This window comes from Neophocaena asiaeorientalis, unplaced genomic scaffold, assembly GCF_003031525.2.
Source record: "Neophocaena asiaeorientalis asiaeorientalis breed wild unplaced genomic scaffold, Neophocaena_asiaeorientalis_V1.1 scaffold263, whole genome shotgun sequence".
Lineage (NCBI taxonomy): Eukaryota > Metazoa > Chordata > Mammalia > Artiodactyla > Phocoenidae > Neophocaena > Neophocaena asiaeorientalis.
Window position 1 is genome coordinate 18351 of NW_020175015.1, and position 21716 is coordinate 40066.

At 38.2% G+C, this 21716-nt stretch overlaps 1 protein-coding gene and 1 pseudogene across 1 annotated transcript in view; both read right to left on the reverse strand.

Moving 5' to 3' along the window:
* The window catches only part of UVRAG (UV radiation resistance associated), a 223462-nt gene that overhangs the window by 13204 nt on the left and 188542 nt on the right, over positions 1-21716 (reverse strand). The gene's annotated exons all lie outside the window — the stretch shown is intronic.
* On the reverse strand, positions 7037-7875 carry LOC112411069 (tomoregulin-1 pseudogene; annotated as a pseudogene).

Sequence of the window (21716 nt, forward strand, 5' to 3'; positions counted from 1 at the left end):
AGAAGCCCGCACACCGCAACAAAGAGGAGCCCCCGCTCACCACAACTAGAGAAAGCCCCGTGCACAGCAACAAAGACCCAACGCAGCCAAAAAATAAATTCATATATAAAAAAAAGATGCTCTTTACAAATAAAAAACACAGTGATTTCAAATATGAGCCCCAAATTGAATGGTACAGTAGCTTACACAGAGAGTGAAAGGCAAGTAAGTATATACTAAATGCATACAAATTGGTTCTTGATTCATTTGCTGAGAAATATTTCCCAGTTGCCCCTCAACTGACAATGATCATTCCCATGTCTTTGTTCACGATGTATATATAACTTAAGTGGCACTCTTCTATTTTTAAATTGGAGAATAATGAGGAAATAACTATATACCCATGACTCAAACTTAATTGATTTTTTGCATTTTTTTAGTTAAAATAAATGAAATGCTTACAGATAAAGTGAGTCTCCTTTGTTCCCCATCCCTACTACCATCAGTTAGGATGCTTTCAACCTCAATTAACAGAAAACCCAAATCAACTGATTTAAATAATAAGACTGGAGACAGATTAGTTCCAGGACTGGCTAACTCAGGAACTTGATGACTTTATCCAGAACCCAGTTTTTCCCATCCTTCTACTCTGCCACTATATATGTATTACTAGCAGCCCAGTCATATCTGTCTTAGTACATAAAACCATTCCCAGAAATACCCCCAGAGAACTGGCCAGAACTGTGACACAAGTTTATGCACAAACCAAGCACTGGTGATGGAACGGACTTAATTATGATTGGTAAAAAGCCAGTTGTAATTTACTGCTGGGGGCTGAGCCCCACCTTCCATATAGCAAATGAAGAGAAAGAATAATTAACAAAATGGAGCTCTGCTGATAAGTAGGAAGCCAAGAATGGCTGTGGGTAGACAAGCAACTGCATCTGCCATGGCCCCTCCCACAAGCTACTAGCTTTATAAATTTGGTGAACATCTGTATATATCACTTTTTATACTTTTAAAATACAAATGTTTAGATGAACAATGATAGATCATGTATATCATTCTGCAACTCACTTTTCCCCTCAGTACTGTTTTTTAAGAGGTATTTTTGCTGATATACATATGTAATGCATTTCTTTGAACTCCTAATTAGTACTCTATCTCATGGATATTCAGACTTGACTTCTCTACTTCCTTACTGACGAAGATTTAGGCTGTCTCTATTTTTTTCTAATTTTTGCCCTCCTTTGAGCAACTTTTTCTAGTATGAATACAGTTTTTAAGTATGTCCCCATTTTACTAGATTCCTCCAGAATGTTGCTGACGCTAACCCTAGAGAACAATGTGTAGCTTTGGAAGTAAAGTTGACCTGTGTGTGGCTCACGTTACACATCAATACAAGGGGAGTAATAACAGCATTGATCTCATACTGCTATTGTGACTATATAATTTTCAACAGTACCTGAAACATAGTAAGAGCAACTATAATTTTCTGAGTGATTACTATTGGTGTTAGTAATCTTTATATTCCTAGAATAGAAGACAGAGCCTATTCACATCTGTCGTGGGTTTTTACTGTGTGCACTTGACTAAATGAGAACTATTTCCCAGAACACCGGCACGTGTGTGGATCCAGGCTAGAGCTGAACAAAATTGGCATGAGATGTGGAGAACAGAAGTGAAGCAGCAGCCATGAAGCTCTGAAGTGAATGGTGGTTAGACCCAGTAAGAGACAGACATAGGCTGCCTGCAGATTCCATCTGGTCTTGGCGCTCCTGTTCCGCATCTAGCTCTTGTTCCCAACTGCTGGTGCTGATGACAAACAGTGACTCCAGGCCCACTAACAGATGCAGTGGTAACAGTCCTCCATAGATGTTTCCCCACCTGCTCTCCTTTGGGGTTCCACTCGGCAGCTGGTTAGATCTTGCTTCCCACCACCTGGCCTGAGCTGTCCAACCTGCAGCAAGCTTCTGAAGGGCTGGTTAGGGACTTTCTCTGATCCTCCAACTCCCCCTTTTGGATTCTTCTCCAGTTTCCCCCACAGTTTTGCAATATCTTATGCTTATAATAAATCCCTTATACCATAAGACTCATAGTGATTCTGCTTTCCTGACTGAAATCTGACTGATGGAATTAATATCCTTTCATAATTCTTTGAGCTGTTTCTTTTAACTGCTGAACCAAAAGCTTTTTATATTGTCTGGATTCCATCCTTCTTTCTTTCCTTCCTTTCTCCCTCTTTCCTCCTTCCTTTCTTTCTTTTTGCTATTTACATGCTAAAGTTTTCACTCACTAACTTATAAAAGGAAATTTTTGTTTTAAATTGAATCTTGACAGGAAGAAGGGATTCTCCCATGATTTTCTGGACAAAAAACCAAAGTCTCCAAAAAGTATTTGGGTATCCTATTTATTTTTTAGCCCAACTAATTTCTGATATATTTTCATAAAAATCAGAGTAGCAGAAGGCCTAGTTAAACCAGGTACATATATGTGTACATTCGTTTATTCACATATTTTATGTCCTTCATTATCATTTTTATAATGCTATATATTTTTCATTGATAAAGGTCTTTCACATTTTTTGTGTGTGTGTGTGGTACGCGGGCCTCTCACTGTTGTGGCCTCTCCTGTCGCGGAGCACAGGCTCCGGACGCGCAGGCCCAGCGGTCATGGCTCACGGGCCCAGCCGCTCTGCGGTATGTGGGATCCTCCCGGACCGGGGCACGAACCCATGTCCCCTGCATCGGCAGGCGGACTCTCAACCACTGCGCCACCAGGGAAGCCCGGTCTTTCACATTTTTATTAAATATATTACAAGGTACTTATATTGTGGTCACTCTCTATTTGGTTATTACTGGTATATAGAATTTACTTAATTTTCATGTTGATCTTATATCCAACAAATGTGCTAGTTTTCTAATTCTAATAGTTTGCAGATTCCCTCACAGCTTCTACATAACATTCATATCTGCAAAAGACAATTTTGTCCCTTTATTTAAAATATTTATACTTCATCTCTTTTCTCCATTTAATTATATAGACCAGGACCTCAAGCATAATGTTTTTAAATATTTTATTGTATAATAACTGGCATCCTTATCTGCTTTCAACTTTAATGGAAATAGTTTCACTATTTAGCCTAATGGTTGTTATAGGATTGATAACTATTCTTTAGCATTTTAAGGAAATTCCCTGCTTTTTCTAGTTTTCAAATCGTTTCTATAACAACGACTAGTACTATTTGCAATCATTTGAGGCTTTACCATGTGCCAAATATATTTTACATATACTAGCTCATTGAATCCACCCAAACACCTAATGAGGCGGGTACTATTATTATCTCCATTTTACAGACAATAAAGTAAAGCACTGGGAGATCAAGTAATTTGTCCAAGGTCATATGATGTAACTGTTTTCTATTACTATTTTTAAAAAATACAAAACATTTCTCAGATTAAAACAACATATAAATATTAAAAGTTCTCATTACAAGGAAAAAATTTGTAACTTTGTATGGTGATGGATGGTAACTAGCCTTATTGTCGTGATCAGCTCTCAGCATATACAAATATTGAGTCATTATATTGTATACCTGAAACTAATATGTTATATGTCCATCACACCTCAAGTTTTTAAAAAGCCACTCATTTATTAGCTCATATTTTTTGTAGGTCAGAAGTCCAGGCACAGCATAGTTGGGTTCTCTGCCCAACGTCTAACAAGCATGAAATCAAGACAATACCATACACAGTAAGTAAGAGTTTAGATTCAAACTCATGCCATCTGGTTCTACAGTTTATGCTCCTAATCAAAACCTATTATTGTCTTTCTAAATAAGTGTTGAATTTTATTGAATGCTTTTTCTGCACTCAGTAAAAAAACAACCACATGATATTTCTGTTTATCTGTTAATGAGTGAATTACGTGGAAGACTTTTTAGTGTTGAGCCATTGACTCTTCTCAACTGCTAGATTCAGCTTGCACATATTTTAATTTGTATTTTTGTATTTATGTCCATAAATCAGTTTGTCTACCAAGTCTGTTTCTCATATCATCCTGATCAGGCTGTTTATTAAATGCCTTCAAGGCAAATGCTTGCTCACCTTATCTCTCTAGGTTCTTGCCATCACTCAGTTTTTGACCTAAGTATTCTTTATTTTATTGTTAACTAATAGATACATTTAAGATTCTTTTTTTGGGCTTCCCTGGTGGCGCAGTGGTTGAGAATCTGCCTGCCAGTGCAGGGAACACGGGTTCAAGCCCTGGTCTGGGAAGATCCCACATGCCGCGGAGCAACTAGGTCTGTGCACACAGGCCACAACTACTGAGCCTGTGTGTCTGGAGCTTGTGCTCCGCAACAAGACGAGGCCGTGACAGTGAGAGGCCTGCGTACCGCGATGAAGAGTGGCCCACGCTTCCCACAACTAGAGAGAGCCCTCGCACAGAAACGAAGCCCCAACACAGCCAAAAATAAATAAATAAATAATTTTTAAAAAAAGCATTAAGAGAATGACAATCAGAAAAAAAAAATTCTTTTTTTAATCCCACATTTTCAGTGTTGGTCCAGATATCTATTCTATCATGCTCGGGAAACAGATCTTATTCAGTTTTCCCATTTCTTTTAAAATCAATTTTGTTATATTTTATATACTTTTTGCTAAAAAATTCCATTCTACCTAAAAGTTGTTCACAGTATGTTCTTATGATTTTTCAGTCTCTGTTGTATCTATAAGTGTCTCCTTTTCTGTTGTCATAATTACCTCTCTGTATTTTTTTACTCAGCCACTTTTAAATAACACTTCTTCATTGCCATTCCCTCTAATCTCTATTCCTAGAATATTCCTATTAGATACATGTTGACACCTCTTAATTAACCTCTGTGTCCTATAACTTCTGTCTCATATATCTCTTTATCTCTCTGGGCTGCATTCTGGGTGACATTTTTCATTTCTACTTACTATTCACAAATTCTCTGCTTAAGTGTGTCTAGTATACTATTTATGAGGGTCTTTTTTAAAAATACATTTTTCTATGTCTCTTGAGTCACAACTACCTATTTTTCTTTTTCTTTTTAATTTATTTGGCTGCACCTGGTCTTAGCTACAGCACACGGGATCTTCGTTGCATGGCAGGTGGGATCTTTTTAATTGCGGCATGCAGGACCTTTAGTTGCAGCATGTGGGATCTAGTTCCCTGGCCAGGGATCGAACCCGGGCCCCCTACATTGGGAACATGGAGTCTCAGCCACTGGACCACCAGGGAAGTCCCAACAACTACCTATTTCTGTTTCATAAAATCTCATTCTTTTTTTATGGATGCTATTTCCTCCTTTGAGAATTTTGAAATTCTTAAAAGTTTTTTTATATTATTATTTCTATTTCCTTATATGTGTATTCTCCTATTTTTTGGCCTTTCTTCATATGTCCATGGATTTCCCCTTTGGGTTTCCTACCCGCAGGACGTTTCATAAAAGATTAAAGTAGAAAAGAGTCAACTGAAAGAGCTATAAACAATTTAACCCTCAGTAAGTGTATGACTCCTAGATGAAGAGAGTGTATACTCAAATTGAGTTTTAGTGTCTTCCAGGAGTTCAAGTGTTTGAAACACAATAGAGAAAAGAGGAATATTTTACTCAAAAGACATCTGGTGAACATAATGATTATCTGAGTTCTAGGAATCGATCTTTTTCTAATATTATCTGATGTTGCTCTGTGTATACAAGTGTACATTCAGGCACACCCATGTGTGAAACTCATGACAATGAATCATTTCTAATTTAATATTTGTAACCTTTTATTTCATTGGCTAGTTTTGAGTGTGAAAACACTGCTTATTGTTCCTCTGAATTAATGGTGTCAAACAAATAGGTCCTGATGTCAGCATATCTTTGCAGGGAGTGAGGACTGGGTCATTTAAGCATAATTACATTATTTTCACTGGAAAAGCCAAAAAACTGAAATAGATATTCTGAACTAACAACTTTTAAGTTGGTCCTAAAACTTTATCTAAAAAGTACTTTCTAGTCAATAATCAGGCCTTTACTCTTAGTGACAAAATGACTGTTGAGACTAGTCCCAAACCGCCCATCAACCAGCCATATCATTCTCTGCTCAAAATCAGATTGTCTTTCTTGCTCTCCCAGGGGTATGCCTGATGAATCTTGCAATGTGTTCATAAGACAAGGTAAAGAAAGGAGTGTTATTGAATAAAAGGCACAAAACAAGGTATTTTTATTATCTCTCAAATTAGATAATAAGCTGAGATAATACGCTCACTTTCTTAGTCTGTATCTGCTCTATAAAAACATCTAGCCCTTACAGAATTGATTTTAAACTAATCATTTATTTTAAAAAGGAAAAAAGGAGATGGTTTTAACTGTTTTTTTTTTAAAAAATGACAGAGTAGGCTTTATTCAAATCTGTTTGTTAAACAGACTATTTTCACAACATCTAAATCTACTTTTCAGTGATCCGTTCCATCATTGCTACCCATATACTTAAAAAAATTCAGTATTATTTTTTCAAAGAGAGAAATGATCAAATTCCAGTTCATACATCTTATAAATATTTTACACCTAACACACACAGCTTTACAGTTCATGCAACAGGTAGTGTCTAAAAAATCGGTTAATAAATCTCAAGAACATTGAAATGTCTAAACACAGTGTCTTCTAGATTTTTTTGTAAGAAAAGTAATCTGTAAACATCTTTACCTTCAGTTCAAGCTTGGTCATTTGCTGTGGTCACTGTGGAAGAAGTGGGTATGACTTTATAACCATTTGGAAGTGGACCGTCTTTGCAAAAATATTACATTGCATGGGTAAAGAACAAGTCTTAGAATTACCATGTAATACAAATTTGTGAAATCAATTTCTGTATTTAAAAACATAAAACAAAGACTAAACAGTCCAAAACTGTTGTAGCTGAATATTCTAAATACGAGCCAACAGTACACTAAAAACGTCCAAAAAGAAGGCCTCTGAAATATTTCCATTCTTTAAAAAAAAGACATAATTTATATGTACAGCACATCGTCAGTATACATATAAAAGTCATCAGTTTAAACCATTCTGGAAATATGTATCTGAAGTAAAATGGCCTCGGTTTTGCTGCTGTCATCCTCTATTGTTTTTAGGGCATTTTCTTGTTATGCATATGACAACTGCTACTATAATGGCAATCTGTACAGCTCCAATAATTGCTGCAGTAAGAACATGAGTGAGCTTTTGCCTACTTGGCACTACATAGAGAATACTAAAGTCTGTCTTTTCACAGTGCTGTCCAGTGTAACCAGACTCACATCTACAAGAAGCCTGAGTAGAATAAATGAATTCACATTTTCCATGGATACAGTAACTACTGAGGTTTTCAGGGCAAAGCATGTGGTTTCCAATATAAACATCGTCCCTTTGATCACTAGCATCTTTCACATCTGGTTGATATTGTAGTCCATCATTTTTCTTTCCCAACAAACTAGTGTCATCTGTGTCTGTGCAATGACCAAGATGCCTTATATCAATTTGTTCTTGTTTTATATAAGATGCTTCTCGAACAAAACAGGGATTGTTATAGGAACTGCCATCAGAAGCAGACACAGGATTAAACTGTACCCACCGCAATCTATATTACATCCACACCCAACCTTCTCTGCATCTTCATCACACTCAGCTTTAGATTTGCAAGGTCCACACTTGGAGTGTTTTCTGTGAACAACTCTCCCTGCCCCTTCCTCTTCTCTCTCTCCAGATCCAGAGCCATTATCAGAGTAGCATGGTCCCCTTGCTACTACTATTATCTCTTCCTGGTGCTTACAAGCAGCCCTTCTGGGAAAGCATTCATTTTGGTACGTGTCCCCATTTGATCCACAGATGGGAATATAATTTGTATGGCACATATACGTAACTTCTGAGAATTTTGTGCCTTTTTGGTTTTTTGGCTGTGTTGAGTCTTTGTTGCTGCGCTCGGGCTTTCTCTAGTTGCGGTGAGCGGGGGCTACTCTTCGTTGTGGCTCACAGGCTTCTCATTGCAGTGGCTTCTCTTTTTGTGGAGCATGGGCTCTAGGTACGTGGGCTCAGTAGGTGTGGCTCTCGCAGGCTCTAGAGCACAGGCTCAGTAGTTGTAGCACATGGGCTTAGTTGCTCACAGCACATGGGATCTTCCGGGACCAGGGATCGAACCCGTGTCCCCTGCATTGGCAGGTGGATTCTTAACCACTGCGCCACCATGGAAGTCCCTGCCATTTTTTTGTTTTGAATTTTATTTTATTTTTTTATACAACAGCTTCTTATTAGTTATCTATTTTATACATATTAGTGTATATATGTCAATCCCAATCTCCCAATTCATCCCACCAGCGCCCCCATTACTATAATCCAAAGACCTAGAAAAATGTCTCTCAGGCAGTACATAATTACTGAACATTTGATGAATGAATGAATAGGTGAACAGGTTCATTTATGTGTTTATAATTCTGATACTGTGAACCCTGACTTTGAATTAGCATTTAATAATAAAAATACTACAAAATTGAGTTAAGCGTCTACTCCAAATTGCATGCTAAAAAGACAGGTAGGTTCCCCCCGCAAAATGATACAAAATGAGAAAGGAAACTTCTTTCAATTAAGTGTGACCAAGCTGTATCTTCTTAGAACAGAATACTGCTTATCATTTCCCCTAGAAATCTCTGAAGGAAAATAACATGCTATTTATTTACCAAATTCTTTTCAACCACCTCAGGAATCTCCCATTTTTTGATTTATGCAGAGACCACAAATAATATAGAAGCCAGAAAATAATAAAAGAAAGTCTTGTATCTCCCATACAGAACACTATTTAGCAAATTCAATATTAGGAGGTGACTTCTAAAAAGTTTTTCCTCTAGTAACTAATTTTTTAAAGTCAGAAATGACAAAATTATGTTACTGCACACTCAAAAATAAATATTCCTTCTATGGAATATTTTACAACAGAAGTTGTCTCAATAAATTCATTCGTCATCTACACATTTTAAAAAGGTTTAGTATAGCTGTCAATCAAACTCCAAGAGACTTGCCATTTCTCATTAACTTTCCAACTGTATATTTATACAAACTAAATAATAAAATGCTCCAGCTGCTTACTGGTGTGTTTAATTAACTTACAGCAGTAAATTTCTATAACTAACTACTGTTAACACTTCTAGTATTTCATCACTAGACTCTCCACATCATGAACGTGGGAGTCATCATTTATATTAATGGGAGTTACTAACAAGCAGGATGGGAAGAACTAATTCTTTTGTAAGTCTTTTAAAAAGGTTTCCAATAATATAAGTAGCACTCAAAATTCTTGGCATTATTATCATCAATATTTCCTCAAAAGTAAGTATGGAGAACCACTGTTATAAATCTAAAACTAATCAAGAACTGGTATATGAAAATTATATGAATTATGAGAAAAAGTAACCACCTGCATCAACCCTGTATGAAAAGGAGATGCTGTATACAAAGAAACATGTATTCTAGTCTTAAAGGAAGTAGCTTTAAGAAAAAAAAGGCGGGGGGGCTTCCCTGGTGGCGCAGTGATTAAGAATCTGCCTGCCAATGCAAGGGACACGGGTTCGAGCCCTGGCCCGGGAAGATCCCACATGCCACGGAGCAACTAAGCCCGTGTACCACAACTGCTGAGCCTGAGCTCCAGAGCCCACAAGCCACAACTACTGAGCCCACGTGCCACAACTAATGAAGCCTGCACGCCTAGAGCCCATGCTCCAAAACAAGAGAAGCCACAATGAGAAGCCTGCTCACCGCAACAAAGAGTAGCCCCCGCTCACTGCAACCAGAGAAAGCCCGCGCACAGCAGTGAGGACCCAACGCAGCCATAAATAAATGAATGAATGAATGAATAAATAAATTTATAAAAAAAGAAAATTATGTTTCAATGTAATGGAGACCCTGAAAGGAATAGTACAAAAGGATAGAGTCACTTTAAAAAAAGTATATATTAGCTATATAATTGTGAATAATTCCAATACAGAATAATAGAGGTAGCCAAGAGATAATTTAATTATCTACATAATATAGACACAATAAATATTCATAGATAGCATAAATGTAAAAGCTACTCAAAAGCCTAATATATAACCAGGAGTGAGGCTGTTAGGTTGAGGAAAGTTTGTGCAGATTTAACTGTATTTTCAAATTGCCCTCTGAAACAAACTAATTGAAACTCTCACAAAGGGTAAGAGTTCCTTTTCATCTATATGCTCACCAAATTAGGTACTAAACAGACATTCAACTTCTGGCCAGGCTGATGGAGGTAAAATGGTATCTCTTGTGGTGTTAATTTGCATTTTCCTGATTACCAGTGAGACTAGTAAAATACTAGTGAGTATTTTTTCCTTATGTTATTAGATATTTAGGGTTTGTTCTTCTGTAACAGCTTCTTTATACACTATGTCCATATTTCTATTGGGTTGGCTGCTCCTTTTCTTATTAACATATAAAGGTTTTTTTCCCCACATATTCTGGATCCTGACCCTTGGCTGATCTATGTGATAACGAATCTCTTCTCCTGATATGTGGCTTACCTTTTCATTTTGTTATTAGCAAGTTTTAAGAAATGAAATCAAAGTTATGGATCATTTCTCATATTATGGTCTGTATGTTTCTGTGATTTATTTAAGAGATCCTTTCTGAATTAGAAGCCATGGACTTCTCAGATTTCTCATTTCTACTTATTATTATCACCCCATATACAAATATTTACTGACTATTATATGCAATGGTAATTTTATATAAATTCCCTCTTTTACTCTTCACATTTCTCTAAAGCCAGTGCACAGAGACTAGTGAGGCAAAATAAATTGGTTCAAGACGTGCTTGATACTGAAGTTCTTTCAGAAGAGTGAAATGGAAAAGCCATTTCTCCTTTCCTAAGTTTAGAAAACACAACTTTTATTATTTACATGCCAATATATATAGTTAATTCCTGTTAAATAGTTATATATGGAAGTGAATATATATTTAAGTCAAATTAGTCATATATTTATTATAACCAACCTGTGATCCAGAACACTTTATAAAGATATATTACTATGCTTTGAATAAATGGATATATGTATATTGATATTAACCACTCAAAGCTAATCATCTTTGAAAGTAATTTTCATTTTTACATCAACGAAAGATTGAACTATTAACTTATCCCTCTTTTATTTATGCCTAAAAGAAAACTGCTGAGCAACTTGAAGTCACTCACCAGGCTGGGTGAGAAACTAGATGCTTTGGCCAATGGAAAGGGGCAATACCTGTTTTGTGCCAGGGTGTGTGTCCTTCTGTTGTATCTAGCCTTTGCTTGGGCAGCTCCTAAGCCTCTTCCACACTCAGCAGCTCAGATGTTTAGGGGCCACCTCCTAAAGCATGCCTTTGCTGGCTGCTCAACTCATCCCCACTATTTCTAACATGACCCTTATAATGCTGAGGATGACTGTCCACTGACTTGCTCTCCATCCCTGATGCCACTTCAGCAGCTGAGTAATTTCACCTAATACCAGCATCTTGTGCAGTGACAAACAGGTACTAGTCCTCAACACATGGCCTGACTTCAGTGATGTAAGTCTTTTGCAGTTTAACTCTCCTGTGACTAAACTATACATGAGTTAACTCTCATATCAATTTTTCATTTCAAGGAATTAGAGAAGAAAAACTCTGAAAACCAACTGATCATTTAATCCAATTCAGAAGTTACATTTGGTGATCTTATAACTGTAAATTACTGTGGGGAGAGGAGTAAAAAATGGCAGTGAATAGAACCATCTGGTTAAAAGAATGATATAAATTTGTTTTACAATTACACTATTATCCAGGACATAAATGTTATTCCTAGAAAACTGTCTAAAGAACTATTATAATAAGATGCTTTGGGAAGTTACAATAAGTTCACATCTACCTAAAAATAATTTTCTTACCTTTCCACCCATTTATTTCTTCAGAAAACCGAAAGATTCCACAAATCACTTACTCCAAACTCTCTGGCTTGATATAATTATCCTCATATCCCTCACTATTTGCCTACCAAAAGATCTAACATAAGAATTAAAGGAAAGAAAGATACTACTTTCAATGTAACATCAATAAAATTAAGTCTTATTTATTAGAGTAAATGATTAATTCATATCAGAATCCAAAGCATCTATGCCGTCATATGATACACATTAATAACAGACTGCAGAAGGCCAGTCCATGCTACCTGGAGAACTCATTGATGCTCTGGGGACCTCCTGTTGAGAAACACTGATTTCACATATTCTAATAATGTAACAATCTTTAACCCATGACATAGCCCACTATTAACTAAATATATTATTCCTCTACTTTCCCCGGTCCCTCAAAAGCATTACACTGATTTGAGCACACTGCAAACCAGAAAAGCAGTAAGTTCAAGTTAGGGTCACAGGTCAGAGTCATCTGGTTTTCTTTTTTATTCCACTGTCCCATTATATTACTGTATTTTAATTTAGTTGGTTGCAGAAGGCTGAGATGACAATAATACTAGAGAAGACTTCCTCATCCAGATAGTAACATCAGCACTGTAAAACACACTTCATTAAAAACAACACACACAACAATATGCTCCCAAATGTCAGAGATGAAATGGCTCCACAATTACTTTTGACTCGTTTTCCACATTTCCCCTCTCTCAGTGGACTGCCTAATCTCCGTAAGGTGTTCATTTCCTGTTTCACCGAGCAACTACCTTCTGCATTTTTATTTTGTTGATTTCTGCTGCCTAAAATTTCCATGGGGATTCCTCATTTTAAAACACACTCTTTGCTCTCACTCCTGAACACAGCCCAATTAGCACGGCTGCCTGTGCCTGGGATTACAACAGGCACTGAAGTTAATAGCTTCCCATGGTCCTAAGGGAGTGTATGAAACAAGGATTGTCCTGGCCAGAGCATCTAGAGTTAAAACTATGGGCTAGAGCATGGAGTGTCGGATTACTTAATAGCATTTGCAGAAACTGAACATCCCTTTTGCTCTCCTAATTCAATTCAAAAAATATTTATTGAGTGTTTACACAATACAAGGCTCTCCTTAAGACAATGGAGTAAGTTTCATGCCAAGTAAGATGCAGTTTCTACACTGAAAATATTTCAGACAAGAAAAAGACAACTCTAATACATCACTTGTATCACTGGGTTGCTGTTAAAATGAAATGAGAACATATATAAACATAACTCATTTCTGAGATACTATATAGAAAGAATTGTTCATAGGATTACAAAAGGCTACGACAGTCCATCAAACTATGGGGAATTAAGAAAGACTTTACGAGGAAAGTTTTAGATAACGGAAGAGCTTTATGTACAACCACAATTAGGTTATGAACTGAGAGGGCACTGGGATAAGACTAAAAAAGTAAGTAGCGGGCCAGGCTGGGAACTGTTTAACTATTTGAACCTGCTCTACATTCCTTTTAAGAATAAGCGTTTCAGCATTCGCTGAACTGATAGGTTCTAAAACACAGACACTTACTTGACTCATTAGCAGATATTAGGCAGTAAACTCCCTGAGTAGTTGAAGTAAGAAACAAGCCTTCAGACCTGCAACAGTTTTTGTTTTTTTTTGTGTGTGTGTGTGGTAAGCGGGTCTCTCACTGTTGTGGCCTCTCCCGTTACGGAGCACAGGCTCCAAACGCGCAGGCTCAACGGCCATGGCTCACAGGCCCAGACGCTCTGCAGCATGTGGGATTCTCCTGGACTGGGGCACGAACCTGTGTCCCCTGCATCGGCAGGCGCACTCTCAACCACTGCGCCACCAGGGAAGCCCCTGCAACAGTTTTTTTTACCCTGTGCTCTGGGAAACTTCATTAGTCCTTTCCATTTACATCAATGACTGAAAGACGATGTACCTTGTGGCATTACTACAAAAAGAAATCTAGTACTATTCTACTGGGTTGCATTTTTAATTTTCCTTAACCTTTTCTTAGGCCCACCTTTCCTTTTAGCACTTAGAATTAGAAAAAAAAATTTACATGGCTGACTGGAATTACTGTTGCAAAGCTCAATGTATACATAATAGTAGGTGCAAAATTTTATTGAGCATCTTCTGTGTGCCAAGCACTGTGCTTCATTTAAACCTCATGATAATCTAGTGGCATAGATATTATACCAGGTGAACCAAGACTCAGAGAGGACAACCTTTCCCCAGTTGCTCAGTGATTACAGGTGAAGTCCCAACATAACTACAAAGACTTAAGTGATAAAAAACCAAAAACAAACTCTGCTTAGTTTAAATAAATTGAGGAAAGAGAGAAGAAAAGAGAGGCATTTTGCATTGTACCTTTTAGAGGAAAAACAAATGTTAAGTGAACCAACTGATAAATGAGATTTAAATAATTAACATTTTCAATAAGAACACGGTGACTCCGCTTAATATATAGGAATTCACATCATGGCATTTTTTACCAGTGAGCTTCCCCTAAACCAGGAAAGGGGTATTTCAGTCTCATATACAGCCCCCCCACCTTTTTTGTTTTTTTTTGCGATACGCGGGCCTCTCACTGTTGTGACCTCTCCCGTTGCGGAGCACAGGCTCCAGACGCACAGGCTCAGCGGCCATGGCTCACGGGCCTAGCCGCTCTGTGGCATGTGGGATCTTCCCGGACAGGGGCACGAACCCGTGTTCCCTGCATCGGCAGGCGGACTCTCAACCACTGCGCCACCAGGGAAGCCCTATAGCCCCTTTTTGATAAATATACTTCTTCCATCTCCTAAATGCTTGCTTAAAAGTACTACGCTTAACAATTGGACCATCTTCTGGGCTTGATTCCCTCAGGCGGCCAGATCAACGTGAAGGCTTAGTTAACTTCTTATTTGACCTTACTTCATCTTTCAACCTCTTTCTCCATTTGTGAAATGAAGGGTTGACTCATACAACCTAAGAATATTCTGACTGGTTTTAAAACACGTCTACAATGCTGCATGTACAGAAACATTTTTTTCCATCTTTATTTTTGTTCCACTGTGTACTCTTAGGTAGTTATAATGGAGCTGGACTATAGACATTTGGGAAAGTTTTCACGTGAACAGAGATTTTTCAACTTAGGTCACACTCCTGTAATCAAGTAGAAAACCTGAAAGAACTAATAATTTTATTCATTTCAGCTATATTAGTCACACTGAAAAATATTCGTTTGATTATACTTTTAAGGTGCACAGCAAGAAAAAAAAGAACCAAAGCATTTGGTTCACCCTCTGCCTCAAGTCATCACAATCATTGTTTAATATAAAGGTCTGAGGTCTGAGTTCCTGACTACTTTAAATGCCAGCATCTGAGCAACAACCTATAATAAAATGAAGATGAAAGGTTACAAAAAATGTTCTAATTCATAGGATAAACAGTAGAAGAGTTGAAAATTAAGGCCACATCACTTAAGCCTAAGCATCATGTGAAAATCTCCCACTTCTGGAAGGAGGCCATCAGATTTAACTGGACGCCACGAAAGTAAACGTGCTAATTTAGTGAAAACAGCGACTACTTCTGAACTCTCCACATTAAAACAGCTTGATTACAAACAGAAGTTGAGAATGTTTATACGAAAGAATCTAGAATTTTTAATATAAGATGTGTCAACAGGTGTTTAAGTATGCCTAAAGCAGAGAAGAATAGCAATGAGGAGTCAGAATTATAGTCTGACAAAATTTAGGTTTTCAATATATGCTAATGAATCCCAAGGGTCAGTCACTATTTCTATAGAGAATCTGCTACTTATGCAAATAAAGTTCAAAGTATTCTCACTGATTCAAGGAGACACCATTAGAAAAAAATCTCATTCATTTATTAACAGGTCAATGTGGCCAGGCCAAGAGGTAGGCTGAAGGAATACAGAGATAGGGCATCAGTCTGATCACTGCCACTCAGCAAATTCCTTTGTCCCTTCCCTCCTGGCAAAATGCAACCTGGTTATGCTGAAGGGGAAGCTCCATAAACATCCAGACATGCCAAGGTGGCTGCAAGGTGGCTCAAGTCACAGGCTTGGGGATCTGTCTCCCCAGCTCCTTTATGTATAAGTATGCATGATGGCCATATGCATCCCAGTCACAAAAAGGTAGCAGATCATTAAAACTGACCATTTTTTCTCTCATGAGCATGAGATCCACATGCAATGACTATAATCTGGGCCCATTATTGTCTGATTTTGGATATATCACAATTTCTTTGTACTCTAGAATTTGTTTCTAAAAGAAATCAAAATCAATCAGGTTAAAAAAGCAATTCCTGGGGTTTTAGTCAAGATCTTCCACAGGAATAAACATAAGCACAAAAAAATCCACAAAATGGGAAAAGCAGCGCTACCATTTCTCTTGGTTCCAATAATTCCACTACAGTAAAATAGCTGACCAGCTTTTAGAGATCTGTAAAAACCTTGTCAGGGACAGGCCAGGAAGTTTCAAAAGTACCTGCCAATTTACACCACTCCCTATTTCTCCTTCTGAAAATAAAACAAAAAATCTCAGACATCTTTTGAGGGCTTGAAAAGCCAAATGCTCTGACCAGCTATGTCGTAGCTCAATCTATTGAGCTAGTCTATTCTGAATGTATTACCTAACAGATGGTTAAGTAGCACAACAACAAGGACCAACACATTTCATTTCAAAAATCACTTTAAAACCTACTTTTCAGCCCTCAGTGAAAAAAGAAATAAGGGGTAAAAGAACATTGCAGCTGGACTCTGGCTACATTCCTTCGTGTTTTGTGGTCTGAGCCTCAAATGAAATGCAGCAAAGATTTCAGAGTTTCCCTTTACAGTGTGCAGGTGCACAAGTAATGGTTTAGGCAAGGCGTCAGTCCAGACCTGGGCTTCAAACAGACCATACAAAGGAGAAAACTAGTTTTTGGTGTTTTTTCCCCCTTCTAGCAAAACTAGCTAAATAGAGCTTTGAACCCTAATATATCACATTCAAATAGCCACAGATGAAACAGGTAATCAGAGAGGGCAGAGGCTGAGGATTCCTAGGCCTATTACAATAAGCATAATTTATCCAATGAGTCATTTAATTCCTATTTTCCCATGAAGACCTGATTCCACCTAATACCCTGGAAAGGTTCACATGAAAATCGACACGCTCAGGAGAAAAGAAAACCATGTCTAATCTGCTCCTTCAGTCATCCAGGCTAATAACTGAGAGGCTGATTCAATCAACAAGCATAATCAATAAATGTATTTGTATTTAGATATTTATTTACACATCTATGTTGTTCCAAAACGGATCTGAAGTGCTTTACTGCCCAGTGAAAATATTTGATAGTTCATAAAATCTAAGAGAGCATCAACTGTGAACTGCATCATTAGCTTATGTACCACTAAGAAAAGATAAATGCTATCCATCATGCCATGAATTGTAAGATGTATCTCATTTTTAGCAATATTAAAATGTCGAAAAGTATTTACATTAGAATCAATAAAATACAATTTGTGTTTCAGTGAAAAGGGGAAGATAGAGGTATATAAAATTCATTCACTAAAAAGCAATTCCTGTGGTTCTCCTGGCTGCCAAAGAAAAAAATGAGTAACGTCATCACCAAAATCTCGCTGGCCTTCCCAGATTGCTTCGGAAAATCAATCAATAAACAAATCATCACTACTACTCACACTGGCGCATACTACTTGGAGTGCTCACATGTTAAGCTGCTCCTTCACAAATTGAAGTGCGCAGCTGATCTGGAGACAGAGTATTTATCATTTTGAGAAGCACCCCTCCTTCAAGCTCCCAAAGTGACTTTCCTACATAACTAATATTTTAAGGCAGATCATCATGCACAAATCTGATAAAAATCTGGAGAGATACTTAATTTTCTTAATATGGAACCTACAGAAGGTTGGGAGGCATTCTCCACAAAACTACAAGGTCATCTCCGTGAAAGACATATCTGGTTATGGTATTCTCTCCTCTTAAAATTACCTAGGGGTCCCTTCATCCCTTACAGGTAGTGTTTTTCATCATTACACAAACAAATGGAATGGAGTCAGCAAAAATGGTACAGTAAGTAGATCAAAGGACTTGTCCCTCTACAGAAACATTGAAAAAAAAAATCAAGCAAAAACTGTCAAAGGCTTACAACAACTGGCTGAACAATGAATCAAGAAAAAGGAAACTCAAAATCAGAAGGAATGCTTTGCAGCATTTTTACTTATCTTGTCCTTAACCCCCTCTCCAGCTCAGCAGTGGTCTTAAAGGCAGCAGGCTGCCCTTGTGGGGCCCTGACCCCTGGTTCTTAAGGAAGCAGAGCAGATCTTATTCTGAAAAAATTTGGGTTGGTTTGTTCTAACTTGTCTGGGGGCGACCTGCAGGACTAATGCAAGGTACTTGCCTTTGTTCTGCCTAGTCAGAACTCACTCAGTGAGGAAAAGCAGAAGACACCGCTCAAGAAGTAAGACAAACCAGAGCTTCCCTGGTGGCGCAGTGGTTGAGAGTCCACCTGCCGATGCAGGGGACATGGGTTCGTGCCCCAGTCCAGGAAGATCCCACATGCCACGGAGCGGCTGGGCCCGTGAGCCATGGCCGCTGAGCCTGCGCTCCGCAACAGGAGAGGCCACAACAGTGAGAGGCCCGCGTACCGCAAAAAAAAATTCCTAGAAAACTGTCTAAAGAACTATTATAATAAGATGCTTTGGGAAGTTACAATAAGTTCACATCTACCTAAAAATAATTTTCTTACCTTTCCACCCATTTATTTCTTCAGAAAACCGAAAGATTCCACAAATCACTTACTCCAAACTCTCTGGCTTGATATAATTATCCTCATATCCCTCACTATTTGCCTACCAAAAGATCTAACATAAGAATTAAAGGAAAGAAAGATACTACTTTCAATGTAACATCAATAAAATTAAGTCTTATTTATTAGAGTAAATGATTAATTCATATCAGAATCCAAAGCATCTATGCCGTCATATGATACACATTAATAACAGACTGCAGAAGGCCAGTCCATGCTACCTGGAGAACTCATTGATGCTCTGGGGACCTCCTGTTGAGAAACACTGATTTCACATATTCTAATAATGTAACAATCTTTAACCCATGACATAGCCCACTATTAACTAAATATATTATTCCTCTACTTTCCCCGGTCCCTCAAAAGCATTACACTGATTTGAGCACACTGCAAACCAGAAAAGCAGTAAGTTCAAGTTAGGGTCACAGGTCAGAGTCATCTGGTTTTCTTTTTTATTCCACTGTCCCATTATATTACTGTATTTTAATTTAGTTGGTTGCAGAAGGCTGAGATGACAATAATACTAGAGAAGACTTCCTCATCCAGATAGTAACATCAGCACTGTAAAACACACTTCATTAAAAACAACACACACAACAATATGCTCCCAAATGTCAGAGATGAAATGGCTCCACAATTACTTTTGACTCGTTTTCCACATTTCCCCTCTCTCAGTGGACTGCCTAATCTCCGTAAGGTGTTCATTTCCTGTTTCACCGAGCAACTACCTTCTGCATTTTTATTTTGTTGATTTCTGCTGCCTAAAATTTCCATGGGGATTCCTCATTTTAAAACACACTCTTTGCTCTCACTCCTGAACACAGCCCAATTAGCACGGCTGCCTGTGCCTGGGATTACAACAGGCACTGAAGTTAATAGCTTCCCATGGTCCTAAGGGAGTGTATGAAACAAGGATTGTCCTGGCCAGAGCATCTAGAGTTAAAACTATGGGCTAGAGCATGGAGTGTCGGATTACTTAATAGCATTTGCAGAAACTGAACATCCCTTTTGCTCTCCTAATTCAATTCAAAAAATATTTATTGAGTGTTTACACAATACAAGGCTCTCCTTAAGACAATGGAGTAAGTTTCATGCCAAGTAAGATGCAGTTTCTACACTGAAAATATTTCAGACAAGAAAAAGACAACTCTAATACATCACTTGTATCACTGGGTTGCTGTTAAAATGAAATGAGAACATATATAAACATAACTCATTTCTGAGATACTATATAGAAAGAATTGTTCATAGGATTACAAAAGGCTACGACAGTCCATCAAACTATGGGGAATTAAGAAAGACTTTACGAGGAAAGTTTTAGATAACGGAAGAGCTTTATGTACAACCACAATTAGGTTATGAACTGAGAGGGCACTGGGATAAGACTAAAAAAGTAAGTAGCGGGCCAGGCTGGGAACTGTTTAACTATTTGAACCTGCTCTACATTCCTTTTAAGAATAAGCGTTTCAGCATTCGCTGAACTGATAGGTTCTAAAACACAGACACTTACTTGACTCATTAGCAGATATTAGGCAGTAAACTCCCTGAGTAGTTGAAGTAAGAAACAAGCCTTCAGACCTGCAACAGTTTTTGTTTTTTTTTGTGTGTGTGTGTGGTAAGCGGGTCTCTCACTGTTGTGGCCTCTCCCGTTACGGAGCACAGGCTCCAAACGCGCAGGCTCAACGGCCATGGCTCACAGGCCCAGACGCTCTGCAGCATGTGGGATTCTCCTGGACTGGGGCACGAACCTGTGTCCCCTGCATCGGCAGGCGCACTCTCAACCACTGCGCCACCAGGGAAGCCCCTGCAACAGTTTTTTTTACCCTGTGCTCTGGGAAACTTCATTAGTCCTTTCCATTTACATCAATGACTGAAAGACGATGTACCTTGTGGCATTACTACAAAAAGAAATCTAGTACTATTCTACTGGGTTGCATTTTTAATTTTCCTTAACCTTTTCTTAGGCCCACCTTTCCTTTTAGCACTTAGAATTAGAAAAAAAAATTTACATGGCTGACTGGAATTACTGTTGCAAAGCTCAATGTATACATAATAGTAGGTGCAAAATTTTATTGAGCATCTTCTGTGTGCCAAGCACTGTGCTTCATTTAAACCTCATGATAATCTAGTGGCATAGATATTATACCAGGTGAACCAAGACTCAGAGAGGACAACCTTTCCCCAGTTGCTCAGTGATTACAGGTGAAGTCCCAACATAACTACAAAGACTTAAGTGATAAAAAACCAAAAACAAACTCTGCTTAGTTTAAATAAATTGAGGAAAGAGAGAAGAAAAGAGAGGCATTTTGCATTGTACCTTTTAGAGGAAAAACAAATGTTAAGTGAACCAACTGATAAATGAGATTTAAATAATTAACATTTTCAATAAGAACACGGTGACTCCGCTTAATATATAGGAATTCACATCATGGCATTTTTTACCAGTGAGCTTCCCCTAAACCAGGAAAGGGGTATTTCAGTCTCATATACAGCCCCCCCACCTTTTTTGTTTTTTTTTGCGATACGCGGGCCTCTCACTGTTGTGACCTCTCCCGTTGCGGAGCACAGGCTCCAGACGCACAGGCTCAGCGGCCATGGCTCACGGGCCTAGCCGCTCTGTGGCATGTGGGATCTTCCCGGACAGGGGCACGAACCCGTGTTCCCTGCATCGGCAGGCGGACTCTCAACCACTGCGCCACCAGGGAAGCCCTATAGCCCCTTTTTGATAAATATACTTCTTCCATCTCCTAAATGCTTGCTTAAAAGTACTACGCTTAACAATTGGACCATCTTCTGGGCTTGATTCCCTCAGGCGGCCAGATCAACGTGAAGGCTTAGTTAACTTCTTATTTGACCTTACTTCATCTTTCAACCTCTTTCTCCATTTGTGAAATGAAGGGTTGACTCATACAACCTAAGAATATTCTGACTGGTTTTAAAACACGTCTACAATGCTGCATGTACAGAAACA